Genomic DNA, 15934 nt, shown 5'->3' with positions numbered 1-15934 from the left:
CTGTAGGTTGGACATAGTATGATTGCAACATTAAACATGAAAATACCAATAGTAGTAACACTTATATAACACTTATTATGTGTCAGACACTCTTCTAGGCATTTTATAGAACTTGGCTGTTTTAATCTTCAGAACAGCCCTGGGTGTGAGATGGACCAGTCTCCTCATTTTACAAATGAGGAAACAAAAGTAAAGAGAATTGAAGTAACCTATCTTAGAATAAACAGCGAGTTTCATGGAAGTGTATATACAAATCAGGCAGTTACACAAATGGATCTGTAATTCAGAGTACAGTTCTAAACTGGAGTTGTCAATTTGTAAGCCATAGAGTCTAGATGATCAGGAGATCTTATGGCAAGGTAGAAAGAGAATATCAGCAGGAAAAAAAAAAAAAAAAACCTTTAAAATTTCGTATCTTGATTAATTAAGCAAGGTAAAAATAGATGGAAATAAATGAATAAGCAAGAACAGCTTCTATGGTAAATTGATATTAGATCCTATTGGAACAATTGGAAAATATAGAAAATCTGATTTTCAGGGTTTTGCATGCCAGGCTAAGTAACTTTGCTTTCTTTAGATGTTCTGGGATATTTGAGAGTTGTTGTGAAAAAAAAATGCCAGCATAAGATGGTACTTAGAGATGGCAGATCAGGGAGTAGTAGGCAGAACAGTTAAGAGTGGGTAGTGAATAGATGTTTTGAAATCACTTAAAAGGCAAGCACAATACCATATTTCCTCCCAGGGACAAGGAATAAAAGAACAGAGTAAACAATGCATGGTGTTAGCAAGGGTGGCATTATGAGGGGCCAATAAATTCATTTTAACAGAACAGCCCAATTTCCCTGGAGATTCTGTCTCTCAAAATGATATTTCTCCTTCATACCTCCAATGTGTCTCTTCTCTTTCACTTTCCTTGAAGATAGATGATTTAAGAGCTGTTGGGATTTTGTCAAAGGAAATATTCTCAGGGTTTCAGGTTCCCAACAAATGGAGCTTGGATGAGAAATTTCAGTCTGGCAAAGATAAGATACAGTGTGTATAAATCTCCGCACGTAGAGCTGAAGATCTAAAATATGCACATCTAAAATCTTCAAACACTTAAAATCTCTTCTTCAGTGTCTAAATAGTTGCTGTAAGCTCCTTTTTTTCTGAATAATCTTTCTGTGAAGTTCCCCTGAAGAACGTGGAAAGAAAAGTTACTCATATTTATGATTGCCTTCTATATTTTAGGGTCTGTGTAGGCAGTCTACAACTATATCAAATAGCAATTAGATTGTTTATTTATTTAGCACAATTGACTTGTCTACTTACATGAATTTCTCATTAGGCAGCAAAGCTTGCACAGAAGTGTTATAGTTGGGAATATGGGCCCCACAGCCACATTTTTCTTGGTTTAAGTCCAAGCTTCCGTCTACTTATAGGTATGTAAACTTGGATGGGTGATTTAACCAATATTAGTTTACTTTCTTCATTAAAAACCCCCCAGAAATATTAACAGTGATTATGATGGGGGTTAAGAGTTAATAGACGTAAGTTGCTTAGTACAATGTCTATCATATTGCATCAATAAATGCTAACTATTATCGTATCTCCCATATATAATTGGAGATCAATAAATATTTGATGCTGATATTTTTGGATAATGGTATGCTCTACTGTGGGATGCTTAAGTGAATTACTCTGAAGTCTGTTTGATTCAAAGAGATTGAGAAATGCTGAGTGTAGTATGGTTGTATTGATAATCAGGCTCAGATTGAAGGAGAGAGGTGGAGTTCAGGGGAAGACAAAAATCCAGGTCCTAAATGACGTGTGCAGTGAAATCATATCCAATATATGACATTTACGAGTAGCAAAGGGTGCTTAGAACCAGGAGTTCTGGTCAAAGGGTTCATGCAGATACTGTTGAGACTCATGTATTTATAGCTAGGGACTCAAATACTGTTTTAAAAACATTTGTGCATTTTGGAAAGGAATGGGTCAGTTATTTATATAAGATCCTATAAAGGGCCCATAAATCAACAAAATGCACAGCTGGAGATTGTGAGACACAAAGCAGAGCTTTTTATAAGACAGCATAAGAAAGATTTGTAATAGAAGCAAAGACAAGGTAGAGAATGGTGACATCACCTCAGAGACCATCAGGTGAGAAATAATAAACAGGCTTCAGAGAAGAAGTGTTGTCAGGGGAGAGTTGGTTTCAGAAACAAAGGAAGGTGAGGGAACATTCTGTGAGAAGCTTTCTGATATAAAGGAAGCATTTATAACAGAGTTGAAGTTATCACTGGCACAGAAATAGGAGTCAAGAGAAATTTTAGAAAACAGGAAGCATAGATTATTATAAACAAAAGTGCACAATAAGATACACAATTGCATGTGTGTATGCATAGGGGTTGTGGGGGGGAGCAGGCTAGAGGGCTTGAATTTCGGTGGTAGACAACGATGCCCATGATTACAGGAAAACTACATTGATTGTCCTGTAGTTCTCAGGACACCTGAACTGAGATTCCAAGTACTTTTGGAAGCAATGAAGTGGCTTCCCAAGCCACTAAAGAAATGAAAAGTTGACGTGACAAAAACTTGATTATACATAATGATTAAGTGATGGTTCGAAGTCCCTTGCATTACAAGGGATATTCAGGATGGATGTGAGCAGGAAATAGTTAAGAAGAATAGTTTAAGGTATTTGTTAAAGTGACTTTTCCAAAAAGCTTAGGGTGTTGGTTAAGAGTGTGGATTTTGAATTCAGGTTGCCTGGGATCCAATCATGATTTTATCACTTTGTAAATGTGGGATCTTAGGTAAGTTAACTTGACCTTATGAAACTTCCATTTCCACATCTATAAAAATGAATGTAATAACAATACTAACAAAATGATTCATTTTATTCTTATAAATTGTTTTAAACAATTCTTAGTAAATAGCAAATACAACAAAAGTGTCTGTTAAAATTCACAAAAACATACACACACATAACAACTGCTTGACTTTGGAGAAAGTATATAACCCCTCCAAGTCTCAGTTCTTGTATCTATGACATGCAGAAAGAAGAAAGTATGTCCCACAAAGAGTGACTAAATAAAAATTAAATGAGATAAACCAAGGGCAGCACATAGTACTATATCTTGTACACAGTGGTCAAACAGTATTTTCTATTCATAAAACATACTAGAAATTTAATAAATATATGACAAATGCAAGTGTTCATAAAGAAATGAGCACAAGTCTAAAACCAAGTGACTGCTTTCTCCATAAAAAATGCACAACATAGGTGAAAATTATACACTTTTATAATCAAGTTCACATGTTGGTCACAGACTAGTCTGCCAAATTTTATAATTCATAATTCTAAGGCATTATGAAAACAATACTATGTGGTTGTCAAATTCTGTGTCTGTTCAAAAAGGGTAATCACAATTCTGGTATTGTTTATCATTTCTGTATTAGGAGATATTGAGAATTCCTTTTCCATCCAGAATACGAAATTCTCCAATTTTTTGCTACCCACAAATGTAAATTTCACTTCCTCCAGTAGGCCTTGATGCATATACGATGACAACGCTTTCAGTCTTATCCTCCTATTCTCTGATAGTTATCTGTGTGCCTCATTTAATATCTTCTATTTGTTAATCATTAATACTCTCTCCGGCCATTTGTTCATCTGTATCTTACCAATGTTTGCCTCTGAAGGTCTGTACATACTTTCAGGGGTGTTAATTTTTGAATCCTGCAAAAGTACTTAAGGTTTCCCCTAGTCTGCTTTTAGTCTATTTCTTTCCTTTTAAAATACGTCATTAAAATTCAAGACGTCTTGCACCAACCCCTCCTGCAATTAAGAGACAGACGTGTGTCTGGATGTGTTAGTAGAGGAAAAAATAATTCAGGAAACAGCTGTAGTTCAGAAAGGAGCAATTCTGCTCTGTCCGTGGTGCTGAATGTGATTTTCTAAGGGTATGGCAAAGCATTAATCATTTGTCCAAGAATCCAAACAGAATTTGATTTCTACAAACCACATGAACCAGTCTGGAATGTATAACAGAAAGTTGAATGCATACAAAGATTAAAAGTGGAGTATATGTCTTTATAGCATTAAGATGTATGTGACAATTTTATTCATTGTTTTTTCCCTCTCTAATTGGAAATATTTTAGGTGAAGCAAACAGATATTATGTTTGACTTCCATCATTTGGGATAAATGTTGTTTCATGAGTGTTGAATGTTCAAGCTTTTCTCCATTAATTAAGTTCCAAGGGTAGCCCCTGAGATTCTGAGACTTCCTGGTCAAATAGAGCATACATTCAAAGAGATTTTATTTATGGCAAAAGCATTTGTTGGGGACCTAATATATGTAAGATCATATATTGTATATTTTGGGGACACATATTTGAAAGTTACAATAAATGTCAATGCTAATTTTTTTTTTAAAAAACGTAATTTGTGGAAAACGCATACAACTACAAGATCCTTAACTCTATATAAAACTACTTAGGCATTGATAAATAAAGGGATATGGAATTCTGGGTGTAGGACTAATCAGGTTCTGACTGGAGACGCTGATGCAGACTATGAAAGGGCCTATTTTAAAACTTATGCTAGTGCTTTGCCCAATGCTAGATAATTCTATCAGTATCTAGGGACACGAGAAAGGCAGAATGGAGAGAAAGATTTAAATCCAACTGAATGCATGGAATTTGTCTGCAAAAAGGCAGACATGGCATGTGGATGCTCCAGTGAGATCAAATGGCTTAAGGAATGTTTGATGACTGTTGCTGTATTACCCATGGGTTCTTTCACTTTGAATTATTCCACTATGAAATACTCATCTGTTGGCTACAGAAACAGAATGACAGAGAGAAAAGAAACATCTTTGCCTTGTCTAAACTTTGTGGAGAGGCTGTTGCGCATAGGTCAGGCTTGTCTCCTCTCATTTATGTTAACAGGCTCTAAATCAGTCTGTCAATCCACTGCCTCCCACCATGGAGACCATAGCACTTTGTTCCTCCATGATGGCATAGTCACAGAAGGCTCCCATGATATGTTTCCATGACATGTTTCCATATGCATTTGTAAGGATTTGAATAAGCTCTTCTCTCCAGATATTCCTCTAACTTTTAATTTCTGGATGCACACACACATGCTCCTCCAAACTTACAAAACCCAGAATAACATTGCTAGTAACAGTCTTATTAAAATCAAAATGTGCTAATTAACATCTATCTGTGTTAATATGTGGGGGTTAATCTCTGTGAACTTTACAATTAGCATCTCTATCAAGAAAGAACTCTGAGTACATATTTTCTTTGGACTTCACAGCCTGACCTTTTCTTTTATCTTCTGGGTTCATTTTCCTCCAAAGGACCCTTGTCTATTATTGAGAGTGAGTTCTCACGTCACAGAACTATATATCACTATTCAAAAGCACCTGTTTCATAATCTGCTCTAGTGACTCTCAACAAGTGAGATTTTGGCAAATTTGGCAGGGTAGCTCCTGGTTGTATTGTGTTATCCATACTTTGCACAGAATTTAGCAACCTCAGCCCCCAGGCAGAAATTTCCTGTTAAATATTATGCATTCATATAGAAATGTGCACCCCTACACCTTGTCATATGCACTTAGGAGAACTTTAATACTCTAAATTGAGAATCATTGCTAACACATTCTTGCAGTGATTTATTCAAATTAGTCAAGTAACTCCCAGGACTGTGGTTAAAATCCAAGTATCCCGTATTCAATTCTTATGTTGTCTTGTTCTCAAGAAAGTTACACTCAGTAGAAGTGAGTTTAGAAAGAAAGTCAGTAGAAAGTACTGTCTGAATATTTAGATAGATGTGGTTACAAATTTTTTTCATCCATTAAATGTGTGCAATATAATCTACTCTACCTAGAGTCTGGGTTATTGTGCTGTTTAGTTTGGTTTATGTATGTGAAGGAAACACTGTGAATTTCAAAGAACTATTACAAATAAAAATGTGTTAATTGACTTGATAAATTGTTAGAGTGTACACTAAAAGCATAGTATTTTATCTTAGGAATAGTTTTCTCGTTTTGCGTTTTTTTTTTTTTTTTTGCTTTCTTTCACTTCCTTTATTGTTTGAAATTTAAATCTCACAAATTGGCTAATACCTCACCTAAGCTGTTTCTTGAAGCCAGTTGCCACCAGAAGTCATTGGGAAGAAAGAACTACTTTCTAATGGATCTGAAAGGAGCTTATGCTATCAAATTCTTAATAGACAGTTGGGCAGCCCTAGGCATGATCGGCACAACTGATGGGTGCTCTCTGGAGATCCCCCAAGGAGTCAACAAATGGAATAAATGGGCAATGGAGAATGAAGTGCATTGGAAAAGTGCCTGGTTGACTTCATAAATACTAGAAGGGGAAGATAGAGCAGGATTTATCTTCCGAGAATAGATCTGTTTTACTTAAACTGTGTACACATATATTCATTCATTTGTGCACACATGCACATGCACACACATGCTTACACCTTAATCTGTCTTTTGCTTTAAATTTATCAAGATTTCTTGTGCTTTATTTTGACGGTAAGTTGACCCATGTGGACTTCAAGTGTAGTTAAAGAAAATCCTACCTTATCCAGAGTATAATTTGTCTCTACGTCTGTTGCTATAAGGAGCCATATCTCTGGAATTTGACAGTCACCCAAAGAGAGGGAAGACAGCCTAAGGGTCTCAGGCTGAAATTGCTTTTACTTAGAACCATTTATCAACGTGCTTACTCCACTTTCTCAGTGTTTTCCTTCTGTGGCTTACTTTTGTAATGCTAATACCTTCAAGCCACCCCTGAGAAACATGAATGTCTGAATTTGATGTCTCCTTGGCCAACTTGGTGTCCTGTGTCCTTCAGTTAGTATGTAGTTAGAATAACCAATATTTATAAAGCAATTATCTGATGCTAAATACTTAACAGACATGACCTTATTTAATTTTTATAACAAATCTATAGGTAAATGTTAGTATCATTCTCATTTTACTGTTGAAAGAACTGAGATCCACAGAAGTCAGTAATGATAATAAAGCCTCAGTCATAAAAAGATAGAAACTGAGATTTGAACCCAGTTTTTTCTGATTAAAAAATATTCCAGCTTTCTTAGGAATTAAGTTCCTAGTGGTCTCTCTGTTCTCTTATTCTTACATTGCCCGTGGATTTCTATATTATATTAAAACACAAACAACAAAAGCAAAATTAACAAGTGGGACTACACCAAATTAAAAGCTTCTGCAGTGCAAAAGAAACAATCAATGGAATGAAAAAACATCCTACAAAATGAGAGAAAATATTTGCAAATCATATATGTGATTAACAGTTAATATTCAAAATATATAATAAACTCATACAACACAATAGCAGAAAATACAATCCAATTAAAAGATGGGCACAGGAACTATATAGACATTTTTCCAAAGAAGATATATAAATGGGCAACAGGTATGTGAAAATGTGCCTGACATAATTAACCATTAGGGAAATGCAAATCAAGACCAGAATAAGATATTGTCTCACACATGTTAGAATGGCTGTTCTCAAAAAGACAAGAGATAACAAGTGTTGGTGAAGATGTGGAGAAAACGGAACACTTGTGCACTTCTCGTGGGAATGTAAGTTGATACAGGCACTATGGAAAACAGTATGGGAGTTCTTCAAAAAATTAAAAATACAGGGGCTGGCCCCGTGGCCGAGTGGTTAAGTTCGCGCGCTCAGCTGCAGGCGGCCCAGTGTTTCGTTGGTTCGAATCCTGGGCGCGGACATGGCACTGCTCGTCAGACCACGCTGAGGCAGTGTCCCACATGCCACAACTAGAAGAACCCACAACGAAGAATACACAACTATGTACCGGGGGGCTTTGGGGAGAAAAAGGAAAAAATAAAATCTAAAAATAAATAAATAAATAAATAAAGTTTAAAAAAAAAATTAAAAATACAACTACTATATGATCCACCAATCCCACTTATGGGTATATATCCAAAGGAAATTAAAGACAGGATCTCAAAGAGATATCTGCACTCCCATGTTCATAGAAGCATTATTCACAAGAGCCAACATATGAAAACAACCTAAGTGTGTGTCAAAAGATGAATGGTTAAAGCAGATGTGAGATATATACAGACATACGTACACACACACACACACGGGAATATTATTCAGCCATGAGAAAGAAGGAAATCCTGCCATTTCTGACAACACGAATGGTCCATGAGAGTATTAATGCTAAGTGAAACAAGTCAGACAGATAAAGACAAATAATGCATGATGTCATTTATATATGGAATCTCATAAAAACAGAGTAGAATGGTGGTTATCAGAGGCTAGAGGATGAGAAAAATGGGAAGATGTTGGTCAAAGGGTACAAACTTCCAGTTTAAGACAAATAAGTTCTGGGGATCTAACGCATGGCATGGTGATTATAGGTAACAATATATATTGCTAAGAGAGTAGACGTTACATGTTCTCACCACGAAAGAAAAAAGGCAATTTTTAATGGGATGGAAGTGTCATCTAAGGCTTCAGTCACAACTGTTTTGCAATATATAAGTTTATCAAATCAACAGGCTATACGCCTTAGAGTAACGCAACATTTTATGTCAATTATATTTCAATAAAACTGGAAAAAATTCAGAACCATGTTCAATGCATTAAGAAGACAGTAGCTTCTCATTCAATAATTTTTGTTCTTTTCAGCCAATTTTATAAAATTGCTTACGTGAAAAGTAAGATTTTTTCTAGTAATTAGATATTCATGGAAATTTTTAAATCATAGCCTTTTATTGAATATCCGATTATTATCTGGGTTCAGTTTAATTACATGTGTCTTTAAAAGTAAAGAATATTTTCTAACAAGAGAGAGATGCAACTATGGAAAAATGGCCAGAGAGATGCAGCATTGTTGACTTCGACAATGGAGGAAGGGAGTCATGAACCAAGGAATGTAGGAGAACTCAAAACAGATGCTCCTCTAGAGCCTCTAGAAAGGAATGCAGCCTTGCTAAGACGGTGATTTTAACCCACTGAGACCCCACGTTAGACTTCTGACCTACAGACAGTAAAATAACACATTTGTGTTGTTTTAAGCCACCAAGTTTGAGGTAATTTTTTGTGGCAGTTGTACAAATCTAATAAGTGCTAGTTAGACACTTGGACTAGTCAAGGCCTATTCTTGATTTTCTCCATCCAGACCTTCCCTAGTTGTGTTTATTTTTACATTTTGATGGGCATTACCTTGAGGACTAGATATACTCCAGATTCTGAACCAAACACGTCTAGAGAATGATTCCCCATACTTGGCTATGCAGGCAGGTAAGGTTGTGGTTCTAGTCTTGAATTCAAGTGTTGAGCTCTACGTCACAGACCCCAGATATATTAATTCTCTAAGAATAGCCCAATCTGTAAGACTATACTTTTTATTCATTCAACAAATTTTTTTTATACCTACTGTATGCCATTTCTATGCTGGTTACTGGAACCCAATGATGAACAACATGGACAAACCATCAACTCTCATAGTGTTTATACTCCAGAGCAAGGGTCAGCAAACAATAGCCCAGAGATCAAAGTGAGTCCACTACCTGTTTTTATAAATAAAGTTTTATTGGAACACAGACGTGCCCATTCACTCACATTTCCAATGCTGCTTTCAGGTTGTAATAACAGAGTGAATTGGTAGCCATGGAGACCGTATAGCCCATGATGCCTATAATATGTATCATCTGGCTCTTTACAGAAAAGGTTTGCCAACCCTTACTCTAGAGGGAAGATGAAATAAATATGTACAAATATGAAAAGTGTTATGAAGAAGAACTGCAGAGTTCCCTGGAAGTGTCTTAGAGTGAGAGGATAGCATTTAACTAATCTAACATAACCAAAAACTAAAGGGTGTGTAAGAGTTAGCCAAATAAAGAAAATGTGAGAGGTTAAGAAAAAGTGTCTGAGATAGAAGGAAGATTGTGTGTAAATGCCATAAGATGAGAAAGAACGTGGTACATCTGACATTAAGCTGGGGAGAGGAGAATAAGTAGAAGAAAAGCCCAAAATGATGCCAACTCAGGAAAATATGAGGCCATGTTAAGAGTGTTGATTCCATAAAAAATGCACTGGGAAGGCAATGACTAGTTTTAAGCTGAGTTTCCTTGCCCACTTCTTGATTATCTCCTTGACTTGAAACTCTGCCCTGATCCCTAACTGCTTGGCTATGGTTCCTGTATATGCCTATATCCTGCAAACTCTTCTTTCAGCAACCTTGATGTTGCTTTCTTGATAACAATATTCTAGATAGGTTCTTTCTGACTTTCTAACTGAATCTCACATCGTTTCTGTATTTTACCTATCTTCTTGTACCCACAGCTGACGCAGACTTCCTGATATGGGCTCTTATCTGACCATTCCCTGGGTTACAGTTCATTGGACTGCCACGACATTCCTCACTTTCATAAGTCTCTGCCTTCATTCTATTGAAGTCTAGCTTTGATCATGGAAAGGAAACAGACAAACCAACACAGACAATAGACTGACAAGAGTTACTTTGACTTCAAGTCCTGGCTTCCTAACTTTATATCTCTGTGATGTAAACAAGATGTGACATTAAATGACCCCTAAGCTTCTTCATCTCTACAATGGTCACAGAATTCTTATGAGGATTAAATGGAAAAAGTATGCTGTGGTAGATCAATTGCATTGACGGACTCTGCTAAAGGCATCTCTGTATCCCCACCCTTTGCTGTTGCCTCTCACTCAGTAACTTTTATGTCCCACTCTAAGTTCTGACTTGACCCTGTAACTTTCTTTGTCAATAGAGAGGTAACGAATGCAACACAAGCAGAGACTCCAAAATGTGTTTATGAGTTTCAGCTTTCTCTCTTACTGCTCAGCCTTCCCCATGAAGATATGCCTGGGATAGTCTGCTAGAGAATGAGGCAAGTGGAAGATTTGAGTCAGCCCAGTCTTCCCAGCAAGGTCACAGATATGCTAGACAGCCCTCCTAACATCTGTAAAGTTGCCTAGCCAACACGTTGTTGACCATGGACACTTGAGTGAACCCACCAAGTGTCATTCAGAACAGCAGAACTGACCAACTCTAGACTCATGAACAAAAATTACTGTTTACTTTGTTTATCTCTGAGGTTTTTGTGGTTGGTTGTTCCACAAAAGTTTTTGTAGCAGCAACTAACTGATGCATATGCAGTAAGTGGGATAACAATGTCAAGCATATACTCAGTGCTCAATAAGTGGTAGCCCCCTCTCCCCACCACTGCCACCTATGTGATGTAAATATCAGCAGGTATCAATTCAGAGTATACTGCCATTATTACACTGGTTGGGGTTGTGTTTCACTTCTGCTGCGTTTCCAGACAGCATGCTTCCAGACACACACACACACACACACACCTGCAATTAAATAAACTGTGGGTCCCACCATTTGCATTCTTAAATGAGTACCTGCCTGTTGCAGTCTAAGAGGTTCTCACCAAAGTCACCTCCAAATCCATTTCCTTTCTCTTTAGGTGCCCACCACAGCTCCGGCATACTCCTCTGCCCAGCAGAACTGAGCAAGCTACACCATGTCAGGGTCAGCACAGCCTGGCTTCTGAAGTAGGTCTGGAGACAGTTTCCAAAGAAACGTGTTATTAAAGAAACAATGCCTTTGTCTTGGCAACAGGGCTAAGTGCTGTTTACTTCCAGACGCTTTCCTGGAACACAGAGGAGGGAGTGCAGCTGCACGTCATTCATGGAGTAGCTGTGACAGGATGGGGGGCAGCACTCAAAGGAAATGACCAAGCTCATTCAGGGCTGGGAACATGATGCAATTTTCTGTCCCTGACAAAAAAGAATTCAGTTTCCTTCTGCATTGGCCTGCACCTGCTCCAAACTTCAACATTCCTGTTTCTGTGAATGACACCATGCTTTTCTCCTTGACCTGATCGTCTAAGCTTTATCTTGATTTCTCCATATAAATGTCTACCTTGTTCCACTTTCTCACCATCACGTTGTTCTTTCTGATCAAGACAAGTGCAGCCAAGTGGCTCAGACCATAGGCTCTGGGAAAAAATTACTTCAGCTAGAATCCTGTTTTGAACATTTAATCTCCATTTGTCCTTGGACAATTCTCTTTTTAAAGACTCACTTTCATAATAATAACAGTACATTTAAAAATAGTAGCTACATTATAGATGTGTTTTATAAAATAAATGAAATAATTCATCGTTATCTCAGTTTTGACAAAGAGCAAGCACTAAGTAAATGCTTCTTCTTATTCTATCATCATCATCATTTTGGGGAGGTTGTTTTTATTATTATCATGACTGAGTCCTGGTAGTTGTCTGACTAAACATCACACATCTATTCTGCTCATTTATCAGAATCTACCTTTAGTATTCCCCATGTAAACCACCCCAAAAACCTCTCAACTAGCCGCATCAGCTTTTTTCTCTTCCCTCTAATACTCTCTACTGACCTGCCATTTCTCCCAGGATAACTCCCATTTGTGGTAACATGGCATATTAATTTCCCAGGGCTGCCAGAGAAAAGTATCACAAACTAAGTGACTTGAACAACATAAATTTATTTTCTCACACTTCTGGAATCTAGATGTCTGAAATTAAGATATTGGTAGGGTGACCAAGCTCCCTCTGAAATCAGTCAGGAATAATTCCTTGCCTCTTCCTAGCTTCTGGCAACTTCCCCTCAATCTTTGGTGACCCTTGGTTTGTAGATACATCACTCCAATCACCTGTCATCACATGGGATTCTTGCGATGTCTCTGTCTTCACATAGTTGTATTCTTACAAGGATATATTGGATTAGGAACCCACCCTATTCCAGTATGACTTCATCTTAACTAAATACATCTGCAATAATCCTACTTCCATATGAGGTCACATTCTGAGGTACCGTCTGTCTATCTATCTGATTCTGACTAGGTATAGATAAGAGTTTGCATTATACAAAGGTGGTCACAATGATCTTTCTCATTCCACATGCTCTTCTGCAAGGCATTATACAATACTCTAGCAGTCAGCCATGTGAGAAGCAGAAACTCAACTTCTTTTCCTTCCTTCCTTCCTTCTCTCCTTCCTTCCTCATCCTCTCTCTCTCCCACCCTCTCTCCCCTTCTCACTCTCCTATTAGCATTGCCAAACATATTTTCATATTTTTGTGGTTATTTATAGTGTGCTCATCAGAACATTTGATATTCACTTATTTTTCCTTCATGGGCTTGTCTCCCTCATAAAGCTTTCCTGACTGTCCCCAGCCCAAGTTGAGTTACTCCATCACTGCCTCTCATAGAGCTTAGAGATGATACCATTTTATTTAGGATCCAGTTTTCTAGCACTTGCATTTTCCCTCTTCTTGTTTCCAAAAGCAAACAATTCCTTCTGGACCAGGATGACATTTGGTTTATTTGCATATTATTTCAATTCTTAGAAGGAGTTTAGAACACATTAAGGACTCAATAAACAATTGTTGAATGGTGGACCCATTTCTAATCCTCTGCCTTTACCTACCCCCTCAAATGCTAACTCATTCTCATCATTTCAGCTTTGAGCTATTAGGGTAGCTAGTATTTTCAGATGCCAGCATCTTTCTTTCTCTGTTTTTTCTCTGCTAATGGAATGCTTGCTCTCAGATGCTAAGAGTGATCAAGACACAAGTCTGAATACAACAAGCAAACAGATGAATAAATGAATGAACGAATGAATATTTTAACTTTCTGACCACATAATTATTTTGGGAATGGGTGCATGAACCAAACATAGTCTTGCTTCCCTGGGACTTTTCAGCTTGGAAATACTGTCTCTGTCCTTGGTTGTCATGGTACCAGAAGAATGCAAATCAGGCTGGCGGTTGCATTCTCCAGCACTCCATGGATGGAACCTGTTTAAAAATGTAGAAGAGTCAATACATAGAGAAAGAACAAATGTGAGAATAAATATGTTGGACAAATCATTTGGGGCCTAGATCAAGACATGCCTGCTCTCCGTTTTTCCTCTGTACTTTATTTATGGGAATCTCAGAAACTGGCTTAATGTTTGCATCCCTCTACATGCTATTGAAACTATTCCTAATAAGAAACAGTATTCCTTTAAACTTCTCTAGCTGCTGACAATCTAAAATGTTCCCTTTGGTTTTTCCTTCTTAATTTACCAATTTATGAAACCTAGATTAGGATTCCCCACCCCTAGTACGAAATCTTCCTCAAGCTTTCCCACTCTCTGTTTCTCTGAATGTTCAGGAAGCAAAGAGGGTTCCATGAAGCATTTTGCATTTTGATTGGAAGATAGCTTGGAATGGAGAACCGTATAAAAGAGCAAGAAAACTTTATGGAATGTGTAAAAATTTACGAAAGGTCACAAAAATTACAGCACATTTTTTCTTAGGCTATTGTCTATGCATTTAATAATGATGAACATTATATAATAACAAAAGAAATACGAGATGCTTTAGCAAAGCAGAGCATAGTTTGGCATATATATCATAGTTACAATGTAAAATAATGGGTATTAACTTAAAACTGGCAAAAAAATAATCTCTCAGTTTTAGTGTGATAGGATTATGGGTGAGATGTGTTTTTCCTGTAAATATTTACGTTATTTTTACAGTTTAAACAAATAAAAGATTTTTCGCTCTATTTTCCCAATTTTCTATGACGTGTGTGTATCTGTGGGTGTGTCTTTGTGGGTGGCAGATGAGGGTAGGTGGGAGAAGACGTGGACCCAGTAGCTCCACTACTTATTACAGCATCTGAGCAAGATTCTACCATTAGTCTCAATTTCACCACCTGTAAAATGATGGTGAATGAAATTGATCTGAGTTCCAAATTGAAAAGCCTACTTTTCTTAATTTAAATAAATTATGTGCATCAAATGTTAGCTTACTAAACTTTTAGGGCTATTCTGTGCTTCCCCAATGATTAGATCTGCTCACATGTTTTTGATACACATGAACCACTCATTCAATCCTCTTCCTTTTCATAGGGAAACATATTTTTGCCTCAAGGATATCAGCAGGGCAAGTGTAGTGAATTCTGATTACTTAGACTGGGCTTCAGTGTTGATGGTACTATATAGAATAGTTAGTTGAGACTATGGTGACCTGGAACATGTATCTTTGGTTAAAAGAGAAAGCAATTGCTCATCTCCAGCTGATAATTGCCAAGCCAGAATGTTGCCTCAGTGGTGTTCAGTTTTCCAATTTCTTTGAAGAAACTGTGAAAATCTAGATTTCTTTTATTTTTCAGATGTTACATATTAACTCAAATTACTATTGTACAAAACAACCTCTGTAAGCCTTAGACAAGCACCTTTGGGCTAAATCCATTCCTTGGACAATGCATATGCATTGTTGATTAGATGAGATGTAGAGGCCCTTTCAGGTCTATGATTGATCAGAAATTAACTGGTCTTTATTTCCTTGAGGTGTATTAGAAGAGCAGGTGCATTAGATAGTTTGTTTTTATTACCCAGCCTCCGTTCACTCTCCTTTTGTAAAAATTCCAGATCTCATTTGGAAAAGGACATCTTTCTTCCTCTCTGAATCTATATTTTCCATTGAAGTTGAGTTTATCTATAACTCTAAGGGTGGCTTAAGGATATCAATGCTGTGTTCCAATGGCAAGATTATTTCAGACATAGACACATGGCCCAAGCCAAGCTAGTAAGAAGCTAAGGGACTAAACCCTGGGACTTCCTTTAAACTATCATAAAAGGCGTGCCACTTTTTTGTCTGCTAGACAGGAACAAAGAAAGCAGTAGCCTCGGAAGATACTGAAAGCCACATTGGAACCATGTGGCATGAAATACTTAGAGTCAAAACAGAGGAAGCAAAGATAACATGACTGGGAGGGAAATAACGGGTCCTTACTGTATTATTTATGCCCCTATATCCAGCATTGTCTGAAGCTAGCAGCCCTGGATTTTCTATCATGGGAT

At 37.2% G+C, this 15934-nt stretch overlaps 1 long non-coding RNA gene across 7 annotated transcripts in view; it reads left to right on the top strand.

Moving 5' to 3' along the window:
* LOC138920816 (uncharacterized) overlaps nucleotides 1-15934 on the top strand; it is an 84433-nt gene that overhangs the window by 51051 nt on the left and 17448 nt on the right. For 2 of the 7 annotated variants that reach the window (XR_011432676.1, XR_011432682.1), the window contains one exon: nucleotides 11510-11597. The exons of 3 other annotated variants lie outside the window; for them this stretch is intronic. This is a non-coding gene — a long non-coding RNA (uncharacterized lncRNA). Of the gene's footprint in view, nucleotides 1-11509; nucleotides 11662-15934 lie in introns of those variants that run through there. 2 more of the 7 variants (XR_011432677.1, XR_011432679.1) reach the window with 1 other exon arrangement.

This window comes from Equus caballus, chromosome 25 (genome assembly GCF_041296265.1).
Source record: "Equus caballus isolate H_3958 breed thoroughbred chromosome 25, TB-T2T, whole genome shotgun sequence".
Taxonomy (NCBI): domain Eukaryota; kingdom Metazoa; phylum Chordata; class Mammalia; order Perissodactyla; family Equidae; genus Equus; species Equus caballus.
The sequence above is the reverse complement of the archived record's forward strand: the minus strand, read 5'-3'. Positions and strand labels throughout refer to the sequence as shown.